The 12,803-nt window shown below is 38.9% G+C and overlaps 1 protein-coding gene and 1 long non-coding RNA gene across 12 annotated transcripts in view; one reads left to right on the top strand and one right to left on the bottom strand.

The window, feature by feature from the left end:
* Positions 1 to 12,803, top strand: part of ENOX2 (ecto-NOX disulfide-thiol exchanger 2) — a 299,140-nt gene that overhangs the window by 127,273 nt on the left and 159,064 nt on the right. The window lies entirely within an intron of this gene.
* The window catches only part of LOC148773441 (uncharacterized), a 115,736-nt gene continuing 109,353 nt past the window's right edge, over positions 6,421 to 12,803 (bottom strand). The window contains exon 3 of the long non-coding RNA XR_016036966.1: positions 6,421 to 6,549. This is a non-coding gene — a long non-coding RNA (uncharacterized LOC148773441). The remainder of the gene's footprint in view (positions 6,550 to 12,803) is intronic.

Raw genomic sequence — 12,803 nt, 5'->3', positions numbered from 1 at the left:
GATCATAGACTCCTAACTCAGTTCTCTTTAGAATTCCTAGAAGTCAGAATGAGACTTGAAAATATAAAAGACAGTGAACAGTTCCAGCACTGCCAAGACTAAATTAACAAGGAGTAGAGGTTCAGTCAGACATAAAGAAGAACTATGTTGGAATGAGTTATCAGAGGAAGTTATTTAAGCCTGCTTGGAAAAGAAATATAAAAATGGGATCAACACTCATCTGCCTGAGAGTACTTTTGTTCCTTTCTTACCTAGAAGAGGGGCAATGAACCAGGAAACTTTTTAATGACACTTTCAGCCCTTTGATTTACCTCAACCTCACAAGTCTAAGACTTTTATTTCATATGTACTTTGAAGTCCACAAATGAAAGCATTGATTGTTTTTAAAGAGAGAAAATGCCACCATTTTATATCTTGGTGTGTGGTATTTCTAGCATGTCACCTGAATTATTATATTGCCAAAGGCAAGAAGAGCCTATTGTTCCTTGAGATGGAATTAAAATAAGAAAAAGAGTAGACTAATAGCCCTACTCAATTTCTTTAGTCCTTTGGATGTTTTTATCTGGTTACAGTTTCAAAAAATAAAGCCGTATCTTGATAACTAGAGGATCAAAAAAGTAAGCTGTCTTCTTTCTCAGTTCTGATAGAAACTCAGTGTGAAAGTTTTCATCTTCAAGGACTGTCAGGAGGAGGGGAGATTGAGCGAGGCACAGAAGACACAAGGTAGAAAAATGCAAACACACCTCTCTTAACTTACTCCAACAATCTGAATAGCTTTGGAATGATTTTGTGATTTCTTTGTGCCTCATAAGTTCTCTCACAGACATGAAGTATGAGTCAGCCTCGTGTGTTGGTAATATGGACGCTAATGATATAGGTGTTGAGTCGTAGTATTTCAGAGTTGAAGGCAATCTTGTCTAACTCCATCAGTTTCACAAATGAAGAAACTGAAAGCCAGAGAAGGGACTTTTCTAAAGTCATGTGATTAATTATGAATAGTAGCAGAGAAGGAAATGGCAACCCACTCCAGTGTTCTTGCCTGGAGAATCCCAGGGACGGGGGACCCTGGTGGGCATCCGTCTATGGGGTCACACAGAGTCGGACACGACTGAAGTGACTTAGCAGCAGCAGCAGCAGCAGCAGCAGAACCAAAACTGCTTATTACCACACCTTTATAATCATTTCAAGTTGGCTAGGACTATGGCATGTGATTGATTCATTTGTATTGAAGCAAGTTTATCTGTGACCTAGAGGAGCTACCTTCTGCCATGCTAGTAGTATCAATATTGCATGATTTGTAGCAAGCTAACGAGAAGGCAATGGCACCCCACTCCAGTACTCTTGCCTGGAAAATCCCATGGGCAGAGGAGACTGGTGGGCTGCAGTCCATGGGGTCGTGAAGAGTCAGACATGACTGAGCGACTTCACTTTCACTTTTCACTTTCATGCATTGGAGAAGGAAATGGCAACCCACTCCAGTGCTCTTGCCTGGAGAATCCCAGAGACAGGGGAACCTGGTGGGCTGCCGTCTATGGGGTCGCACAGAGTTGGACATGACTGAAGTGACTTAGCAGCAGCAGCAGCAGCAGCAACGTAGTGGTATATAGGTCCCATATCTGTTCTGTCTGCCACACAGGGAAGGGCCCTTTGATCTAAAACTAGAAAAATAGTTTGAGTCTGGGAAACACCTATGAGGAAATTGCTTTTGTGAGCTACAAGTCCAGCAGCTCAGCAAATCACAGAAGAAGCTCTTCATGACACCTGCTTACTTGGCAGGGAACAGTTTGTTTTCCCCATCCCAGCCTACCCTACGGCCAAATAGGAAAAAATTTCATAATCGTGTTTTATCTGTTATTGAAGCTTTGTCACATAATTTTGTCTAGAGGATCTCTTTCAATTTCTCGATTTTGAGGGTAAAGTCTTGTCTGATAAAAATCGGTTTTAGGTCAGTAAAAATCCAATTTCACAGTAAAAGGATTCTTGGATTTGGAAAGGTTGTTTCTTTCCTGTTAGCTTAGTAAAGTCATCAAAGCAAGTGTTGTTCTTGACTTTGAGGCCTATATGGGCCTCACTGGCCTCAGAGAGAAATAAACATACTTAGACATGTTATAAGAAGAATACTGAAGACTGTGAGTTTAGTATTCGATTTGCCACTTGCAAGTCTTTGGACCCAGGGCAAATCACAGAAGCCTTTTCCAGTTGCTACTTCTGTTAAATGGGAAAAGTGTTTTGAAAACTATCAGATACTACTTGTATAGTTGCTACTACTGATGCTTGTCAAGTTTGCGAGTGTAAGTGCTCTTCTCCTTTCAATTCTGAGTCAGACTGAGAGCAAACACAAAAGGCCACTTGAGAAACAAAATATACTATCAACTTTATTATAAGTAAAACTATAAGTACACGACTTGGCCTAAGGCCTAATGAAGCTTCCTACCATCTCCTGCTCCAAATCTCTACATTGATACCCACCAATAGGGAAGATTGAGTCAGCAGAACAGACCATTTACCTTATCATTGTCATTGAGAGTGATGCCCTAGGTCACAATTCAGTGGAAGCTAAAAATTAAGAGCAAGATGGGCCTCTGGGCCTACCAACTGGAAAACAGTACCTGTGCCCTAACTAAGTGCTGCTACTTTAGAAGAGAGAAAGGGTCATGTTCAACTTGAGGACATTTTGACCCGAGAGCCAGAATGAAGAGGTTGAGCCAGAAATGAGCACTTATTTTTATTCTAATCTTACTAATCAGATAATTGGATGTTCCTCCTGTGCCAAGGAGCAAGCAGGGTGGAGAGAAAGCCCAGAGAAGTTTCTATAGTACTGTCTGTCCTCTCTCACAAGTAGAATGGATGTTCTCTCCTCCCCATGGAATGATGCCAAGTGTGATGAGAACCTCCACCGTCCCAACATTGCTGTTTATTTGCAGATAAATATGACTTCGGATTTTTATATTTTCAGAATTCTTTTTAACCAGGGGAAACTAGCAATGACAGACCATTGCAAGGTACAAAAATACAGGGTTGTTCTAGCACCATGTGTTATTTTTAGATTTTTACTTCTCCATGTATAAAGTCAAGACAAATTCCAGATGGAATTCAACTTTCTATCATGTTATTTCACCTCAGAGTAGTACCTTACAGGGAGGAGATTTCATTTTCATGAATTTCAAACACAGACACCTTTGCTGCTGTTTTAGCATTGTCATTTCACATGTGATTGCAAATTCTACATCCCTTCCTTTCTCTTTCATGACACCAGAGTGTAATACTTAAAATACTTTATTACTACTACTACCAGTGTTCCAGACACTGTTCTAAGTATTTCAAATGTGTTAAATTATTTTACTTTCATGGCAACTCTATGATTATCCCCATTTTACTGATAAAGAAACAAGTACAGAGAAATTAAGTAATTTGTGCAAATAGTAAAGAAATAGAGCAGATATGGCCCAAATCCAGGCAGGATAGCTCTAAAGTTATTGTCAAAAATCAATTGAGTCATAATGGAAATTGAGGAAGAGCCAGGCATCAATGTTTTTTAAAGACATTGCAAATTATTTCATTATGCTGCCAGACTTAAGGACCAGTTCAGCTACCCATACTGCGTCTGAGCAACCAGGTGTACTTAAGCCACTATGATTCAGAATGGTGGCCATTTGTAGTGCAGTAGTCCTCACCTTTCCATGGAGATAGGTTCCAAGATCCCCCAGTGGATGCCTGAAACTGGGGATAGTAGCAATCCCTACATATACTATATTTTTCCCTATACATGCATACCTATGATAAAGTTTAATTTATAAATTAGGCACAGTAGGAGAATATCCAAATTGCCAGGATAACTACTCTTGTACTTTGCAGCCACTATTAAGTAAAGTAAGGGTTGCTGCTGCTGCTGCTAAGTCACTTCAGTCGTGTCCGACTCTGTGTGACCCCATAGACGGAAGCCCACCAGGCTCCCCCTTCCCTGGGATTCTCCAGGCAAGAACACTGGAGTGGGTTGCCGTTTCCTTCTCCAATGTGTGAAAGTGAAAAGTGAAAGTAAAGTCGCTCAGTGGTGTCTGACCCTTAGCGACCCCATGGACTGCAGCCTACCAGGCTCCTCCATCCATGGGATTTTCTAGGCAATAGTACTGGAGTGGCTTGCCATTGCCTTCTCCGAAAATAAGGGTTACTTGAACACAAATACTGCTGATACCACAACAATTGACTCAATAACCTAGGCGGCTACTCAGAACAGCATGCCACTTGAAACATGGATTGTTTATTTCTGGAATGTTCCATTGAATATTTTTGGACCAAAGTTGACCCTGGGTAACTGAAACCACAGAAAGCAAAACCATGGATAGTGTATTCTATGATAAAGTATGTCTAACATCTTCTGTCAAGAACTGAAGTGACAGTGAAGCAGTATACCAGAAGGTGACAAAGTAGTTGTGTATATGTTGACCACTCTAGGTATTTCAGTGCAGAAAGAAGTGACTGCCTAATTTGCAGTTTTCTTTTTCTCTGCTCAATTTCCTGATATCCATTTTACTACCTATTGAAATAAAAGTCCATGATGATGAAATTTCCTCAAAAAGATTGGGAGACACTCTTGATTTTGTTTTCCTATCTCAATTTCCTTGATAATGGGAGCTATTTAATTTAAACCATGCAGGCTGTGGTATTTCCATTGAGCAATTGCTTGTGTAATAGAATTAACTTTAAAATATTTTGCTTCTCCTACATTTGAATTTTAAGCAAAAGCAGCTTTCATGTGCAAGTGGTTTTATGGGATGTGGTAAGTGAGGGTTGATGAAAGTGACACAGAAAACCGTTAGATGTGTCCAACTGCTCAAATGGAATGTGCTATTTTGCAGGGGAGACAGGTTCCAGCAAGTGGCATTCCCTAGCTCCAGTCCCTTTCTTCTGCATATTTCATTCAATAACAATAATACAAGAGCAGCAGCTTTTATGAAATATTGATTGTATTCCAACTTTTATAACCAAGTGTTTTACATATATAAATTCAAGCAAACTTCATAACAGATCTGTAAAATAGATACCATTTTCTTCTTTGTTTATAGATAAGAAAACTGAGGCTTAGAAAACTTACAAAATTTTTCAGGCTACAGTTAGTATATAGTAGTTCAGTTCAGTCACTCAATCGTGTCCGACTCTTTGTGACCCCATGAACCGCAGCACGCCAGGCCTCCCTGTCCATCACCAACTCCCGGAGTCTACCCAAACCTATGTTCATTGAGTTGGTGATGCCATCCAACCATCTTTCCTCTGTTGTCCCCTTCTCCTCCTGCCCTCCCCTTCTACTCCTGCCCTCAATCTTTCCCAGCATCAGGGTCTTTTCCAATGAGTCAGCTCTTCACATCAGGTGGACAAAGTATTGGAGTTTCAGCTTCAACATCAGTCCTTCCTATGAATACCCAGGACTGATCTCCTTTAGGATGAACTGGTTGGATCTCCTTGCAGTCCAAGGGACTCTCAAGAGTCTTCTCCAACACCACAGTTCAAAAGCATCAATTCTTTGGCGCTCAGCTTTCTTTATAGTCCAACTCTGATATACATACATGACCACTGGAAAAACCATAGCCTTGACTAGACGGACCTTTGTTGACAAAGTAATGTCTCTGTTTCTCAATATGCTGTCTATGTTGGTCATAACTTTCCTTCCAAGGAGTAAGCATCTTTTAATTTCATGGCTGCAATCACTATCTGCAGTGATTTTGGAGCCCAGAAAAATAAAGTCAGCCACTGTTTCCACTATTTCCCCATCTATTTGCCATGAAGTGATGGGACCAGATGCCATGATCTTAGTTTTCTGAATGTTGAGTTTTAACCCAACTTTTTCACTCTCCTCTTTCACTTTCATCAAGAGGCTCTTTAGTTCTTCTTCACCTTCTGCCATAAGGGTGGTGTCATCTGCATATGTAGAATAGTACATAAAAAGAGGGAGGCAGGATACAATCGTGGTTAAGAGTACATGCTCAGAATCCTGGCTCTGACATTAAACAAATTATTGAAGCTCTTTGGGCCTCAGTTTCTTCACCTATAAAATAGAAATCTTAATAGTAAGTATACAGGTTGCTTGGGGATTAAATGACAAGGTGACGAAACAGTGCTTAGTACATGGTGTTCTTTTGTTCAATGAATATTTATTGAGTCTTAAATGTGAACCATCATGGTAGGTATTAAGAATACAGCTGTAAATAAGACAAATTCCAACCCTGGCCTTGTGATGTTCACTGTCTAGTAAGGAAGACACTCATTAAGCAAATAATTACACAAATAATTATTTGTAATTATTCTGAGTGCTATCAAAGAGTGAATACTCGGTAAATAAGAGCAAACATTTACTAAGTGGCTATTATATGTTGGGCACTAAGCCATGAAGAAATTGATTGCAAGTGCATAATTGGATGAAGAGTAAAGGCACTTTCATGGAATTTTATTTCAGAGCAGGGTAAGGTTAATGAAGGTTAACTTCATTCCTCTGGCCAATCAAGGAAGCTTTGGAGGGACGGGGGCTAAATTTCGGAAGATCCTTGGTTGAGTTCCCTGGAAAAAAGAGAGATCAAATTAAGAATATGTCTTCTTTCCCCAAAATGAGTTTCTGGAGATCATGCAAATCATCTAATGTGAGGGGCATCCCCAGCATGAGTGGCCTTTGTATCTGTCAAGATAGAGATTTTAAGAGGCTTGTGTAACAAGAAACAAGGCTTTCCCTCTGAAATGAATGCCAAGTGCTGAACTTGCTTCAGCACTTGGCATGAAGTCTGAGCAGGCAACGAGTCATAACTACGTACTGTTGTCAGATGCTGATTTAAATATCATTCCATACAAATATAGTGGTTCTGCTGGCAAGCTGTTTTCTAATCTGGCCTTTTTTTTTTTTTTTTCATTCCTCTCCATAATTACCCTGATCTAGGATGAACAGCCTGAGAAACATTGACTAATGCATCCTAAATTATCTCAGCAGGGTAACCACAAGATTTTAGCTTCTTTTGACTTTGTACCAGGTCTCTGTTAAACAGTTTTTAAACCAACATTAGGTGTGTAAAGAGAGGTCTATAGATCTTCCAGGCTGGACTTCCCATCAATTAAGACTGTTGTCCTTTGCTTTGTGGTGCCACTCTCTCTGTGGCATAGCCTACAGGGAGGGAGGTGCTTTTCATTTTTTGTTCTCCTGTCAGTCAGTCAGTTGTAGAGTTCTGTGCTGAAGCTCTGACTGTTGAGACGTGTTCTCCAAAGGTAGCTAAGAAACTTGATTCTCTGCCTTTACTCTGGGCCCCTAGCAGACAATGTTAAGCGTGACTTGGGACTCAACACTTCAGTAAAAGTCTGTTCTTTGTACATGGAACATATAGTAATAGAAGCAGGTCCCAGAACTACTCTCATTTACAGATGAGGTAATGGAGATTCAGAGGCTCAATGGCTTGCCCAAGATGAGACAGCCAGCAAGCTATTTAAACCCAGATTTTCCAATGAGTCCTGTGCACTTTGCACCATGCCCCACTGGTTTCTAAGGTTTCTGAAGAAGGCAATGACGTGATTTGAGCTGTTCTTTCAAAAGATACTCTAACCAAAGTGTTTTTATTATAGATTTTAAAGGGGGCAGAACCAGAGAGGCAAGTTTGAAGACTTTTGAATCATCCCAGGGAAGTGAACTATGGGCCTGAATCCGTGTTATGGGAGTAGGAATAGAGAAGAGGAGATAGATAAAAGAAACTTAATGGAGGTAAATCATCCTGAACTGTTATGGCTCAAAAAGCCATAAAACCTAGAAATGAAAAAGAGATGAAAATCGTTGGGCCCAGTTCTTTATCTTTCTGCAAAATATAATTAACCCCACCTTGACAGATGCTTGTGTGTGTGCTCAGCTTTGTCTGACTCTTTGCAACCCTATGGCCTATAGCTCACTAGGCTCCTCTGTCCTTGGGATTCCAAAGGCAAGAATACTGAAGTGGATCCCTTCTCCAGGGGATTTTCCCAACTCAGGGATTGAACCCATGTCTCCTGCATTGGCAGGTAGATTCTTTACCACTGTGCCACCTGGGAAGCTCTGCCATTTAGCCTAAGTGACTTGCCCAAAGTCCTAAATTAGTTTGCGCACAAAGAAGCTGGAGCTCAGAACTCCTTCTTTCTAGTGTAGTACTCTTCCCACTAAAGCACAGGGTCTCTCAAATCTGTTTTTTAGTTTGTTAATTTTTTAAAAAACATTTTATTGACATGCATAAAAATACAAAATCATTTGTGTATACCACTGAACTTCCACAAAAGCACACTTCTGTAACCAGCACCTAAGACAAAGCACAGTCCATTTTTGACACCCCAGAAGGCCCTGGTGCCCTTTCGAAATCACTTACTTCCCCACCAAGGATGATTTCTGCTCTGACTTGCGCTCTCTCTTTATAATAACTGCCTGGTGGACTGTGTTAGAGATTGGGAATTTACTACTGGGATCCTCTTGTTCATAGATATTTAGATTACTCCTATCTTTTGGCTGCCACAAAAAGGCTGCAAAGACATCCATGAGCATGCTAGTTTCTACATATGAGCAAGTATTGCTCTAGAGTCTAAGAAACCGGATTGCAGAATTGAAGTGTTATGGGCTTTGTACATTTTGATAGCTTCTACAAAGGCCTCACCAAGTCAACACATCAGGTGCTGCATCCATTGTTGAGAGGGTCATTCTCTGTCTTATTGCTGACACACAGTATCTTTAAACGTTTGACTTTTTGCCCATTAGACAAGCAATGAATTGTAGCTCTTTATTGCTTTAACTTGCATTTCTCTAACAAATAGTGAGTTTGAGATTCTTTTTTAAACCAATACAATAATGTAAAGTAATTAGCCTCCAATTAAATAAATTAAAAAATAGATAAATAAATGTTTTCTAATCCTTTGTGTTTCTTGTGTATATCACTTGTGATATCCTCTGCTCATTTTTCTATGGTTATTTATCTTTTTGGGCATGTAAGCGTTCTTTTAATGTCATGGAAATTAATCTTTTTCCGTTAAATATGTTCTGAATGTTTCCCCATCTATTTTAACACTGTTTATGCTGTGTTCATTCATATCAAATCTATTTTTTAGTTATATCCCTCTTGTTGATTCTCTTGTCATTCCTGCAAGTATGAAAAAACCACACACTTTTGGATTTTTAGAGCAGCCCCACTGTTACATGTTTTAATCCTATTGTCCTCAAAACTATAAGTGCATATTTCAAATCATGCTTTCTCAATTATAGAGGCAGAAAACTCAGTCATCCCACCTATAGCTGTTGGCAATGCAGTTCTTGATCTGTTTTCCAGACAAGATCCAGGTGCTCTTTGAGGGAAAAAAATAGGGTAGCAGGACACACCTGTCTTTAAGCTGTGGAGTCTGGTATGCACTAAAGGGAATGTGAATATGGTGTAAACACTGGTCACTCTCAGCTTCATGTCCCAGCTGTCTTCTTCCATGGCACTCAGACAGCTTAGGCACTTTGGAATGTTTGGTTGCTACTTGAAAGTGTTTGGTTACACAGAAGGAGGTCTGGAAAAATTCTGTCTGGTGTCTATAAAGGGAAATGGAACTTCTTCTGGCGCATGAGAAGATCTCTTAAACTCCTGTCCATATTCTTTAGGTCTATAAAAATTTGTTATATCTAAGAAATAGAAAGTTTTGATAATCAAAGTTTTTGAAATGTCAGGATAGAATTTAGCCTATTAAAAAAAATAAAAGAAAAAAAAAGAATTTAGCCTATTTATATAGCCAGTTTAAACACATTCTCAGCAATAAACAATTACAAGCAAATAATATGCTAGTATATTTATTCAGCAAATATTTAATGGATGCCTACTGTGTGTCAGGTGATATTGGATGGAAGGGTAGATGAAAATCTGGTTTCCAACAGAAACAGAAAGATGAATAAGATGAAAGGTGAATAAGGTTCTCACCCACAAGGTGCCTACAGTCTGGTAAATAGAACATATTATCTTGCATTGATGAAAAACACATCTCTAGGAATTCTAAAGGGACCCTGTTGGTTAGTTTTTAGTTAGAGTTACTGAGCTTGCTTAAAAGCGATACAATTGAATTCACCCTCATTTACTCAGTAACAGTGCCTGTTTCCTGTGTTTTCCTCTCAGGAGCCCCATTAATATACTCTCTTTTCAGAGAAAGCTGGTATGAGCATTCAAGTAAGCAAAAAATATGCCTTGTCTCTTGCCAAAAATTTGCTTTTTCCAAGTGTCATCGACACCTTTAGGCTATGAAATGGTAAAAATAATCTTGGTTTAGATTGATAGGTATTTAGATGGTAGCAATAAGTGAAAACAATGAGATGGGAGCCTTAAGCCTTCTTAAACCCTAAATGTCCTAAGGAATGACACATTTTTCACTGATAAGTGTTCAGGGGTGTTACTGGCTTCCTGTTGTACACTGAACATGGCTTGAGAAGAAAATGCTTCCCCTCGATTATGAAATAGTGTTTGGTATTGTACTTTTTAAATTAATTCAGTAAACATTTGCTCTGATAATTAGACTTCATGGAGCTTCATGATGAGGGTACATTTTCATTTGTGTGTGCAATTTGAAAGTTTCTTAAGAGCATAGGTTGCTTAAAAACTGACTATGGATATCAGACTGATCCTTTTTTGCCTTCTCTAACCTATCCTCTCACCTCCATTTAAACCTTGAACTTTCAACCCAGTGGGGAAGTTCTAAAGCATCAGAACTTCAAGGACAGCTCTGTGATTTTGAATTTCATCTCTCTGCACCCTGCGCTACCCACAACCTTCATACTCACACCATTTCTCACAACTGTTCTTTGAAAGGATCAGGGTGCCTTTGCTTCCAGGAGAGCTCAGGAGTTATTTTTGCAAGTTAGCAGCAGCCCAGTAATTCTATCTCCTTTCCTATGGAACAGGTGCTCAAGTCTTTCAAATTTCTTTGACCACTCTGGGTAAGTTTTCTTCCAAGACAAGAATTTGTGACCCTGGGCATCTCCAGAAGGGCCAAACAACTTCTGCAGGGGGTATCCACTGTTACAGTGAAAGTTTAGTTGGGAATAAGAAAAGAATCAGAGCACACAGTGAGGTACTGGGAAGAATGAATGGGAGAGGTCAAAGAGGGGTCACCTTATAGATCATCTAGATCTAGTCTTTCCTTTACAACACTACCCCGAACCCTACCTCAAACCACTAAGTAGCTAGTACAGAGTTAAATATATAATTCACTGTCTGTGATATTTACTGACTTTCATAACTTCCTTCTGAGATCGGAGGGCACGAACCAGTATCAATTACTGCCTAAAACCGTGGGCTCTGGATTCTTGGGCTTAGAGCTGCCATAAACTAGTCTGTGATTTTGAACAAGTAACTAAATTCTCTTAAGCCATAGTTCCCTTAATCTGTAAAACAGAGAAAACATTACCTACCTCATAGGATGACTTTGTGGATTACATGAAATCATTAATATTAAATTGCTTATTGTGGTGACTGCATGGAATAAGGAATCTAAAATTTTTACAAATAGAGAGCTCAGAAATAAGCCCATGTATGTATGGAGTTCTGATATATAAAAGAAGAAACATGACAAGTCAGTGGGAAATGTAGAGACTGTTTAATAAATGAAGCGGGAAAATAGTTATTCATGTGGAAAAAGATGAAAATAAATCTTATACCATTTGCAGGATTAATTGAGTATAAATTTCAAAAACAAAATTTTAAACTCCTAGTAGAAAATGCAAGTGAATATCTTCCAAACTTTGGAATCGAGAAAGGCTCAGAAACAATATACCTTAAAACGTGAAGACAAGTTACAAACTGGGAGAAAACATTCACAAAACACAACTAACAAAGAAATACTATCAACAATATATAATGGAGCTATAAAAATTAAGAAAGCAACAGTAGTCCTATAGAAAAATGGACAAAGACATACATGCTCTTTTTTTTTCCACAAAAAATTGCAGTGCAGAAGGCCAATTAACTTATGACGAGATTCTACATCATATTGACTAGGAAAATGAAAATCAACTCACAAAAAGATACCATTTTATATCCAGTTGGTTGGCAAAAAAGTAACAGGTGATATTACCAAGGAACCTTTCTCAACTATGATTCCTGAAGAGAATAAAGGACTAATGCCCTAAAGTATCCATTGCATGTAAAGAATTAACTCCTCTCCTTTGTATCTGCTGCTGCTCCTGCTGCTAAGTCACCTCAGTCGTGTCTGACTCTGTGTGACCCCATAGACGGAAGCCCACCAGGCTCCCCCGTCCCTGGGATTCTCCAGGCAAGAACAGAGGGGTACAATTTATGTACTGTCCTTGAGAAAATTGAGGAGATTGTTTTCTTATTCTGTGATTCAGATGAGGAGCTCTGAGAAAGGCAAATATTAGAGAAGATGCAGAGTTTCATCTTTTATATATTACAAGTAGGAATATATATACATATATATGTGTCTATATATATACATATATAAATTGCTGCAAGCACTTTGTGTTGCATGTTGACATTATCTCCTGAAGTTGAACATTCATATACCCTATGACCCCAAAATTCTACTCCTTAGATACATATCTAAGAGAACCTTACTTATGTAAAACAGGAGACACAGCTATGTTTATAACAACATAGTTCACAATACAAAAATCTAGAAACAGCCTAAATTTCATCACTATTAATAATAGATTAATAAACTATAGTATATTCATACAGTAGAATATTTTGCAATATTCAGAACAAATGAACTATGGCCACACAAAAAATATGGACTAATCTTAGCAATATGATAATGCATAAAAAAGTAAACCCTAAAATATT

Source organism: Moschus berezovskii, chromosome X, assembly GCF_049115385.1.
Source record: "Moschus berezovskii isolate FMDL1 chromosome X, NW_MosBer_1.0, whole genome shotgun sequence".
NCBI classification, from domain to species: Eukaryota; Metazoa; Chordata; class Mammalia; order Artiodactyla; family Moschidae; genus Moschus; species Moschus berezovskii.
The sequence above is the reverse complement of the archived record's forward strand: the minus strand, read 5'-3'. Positions and strand labels throughout refer to the sequence as shown.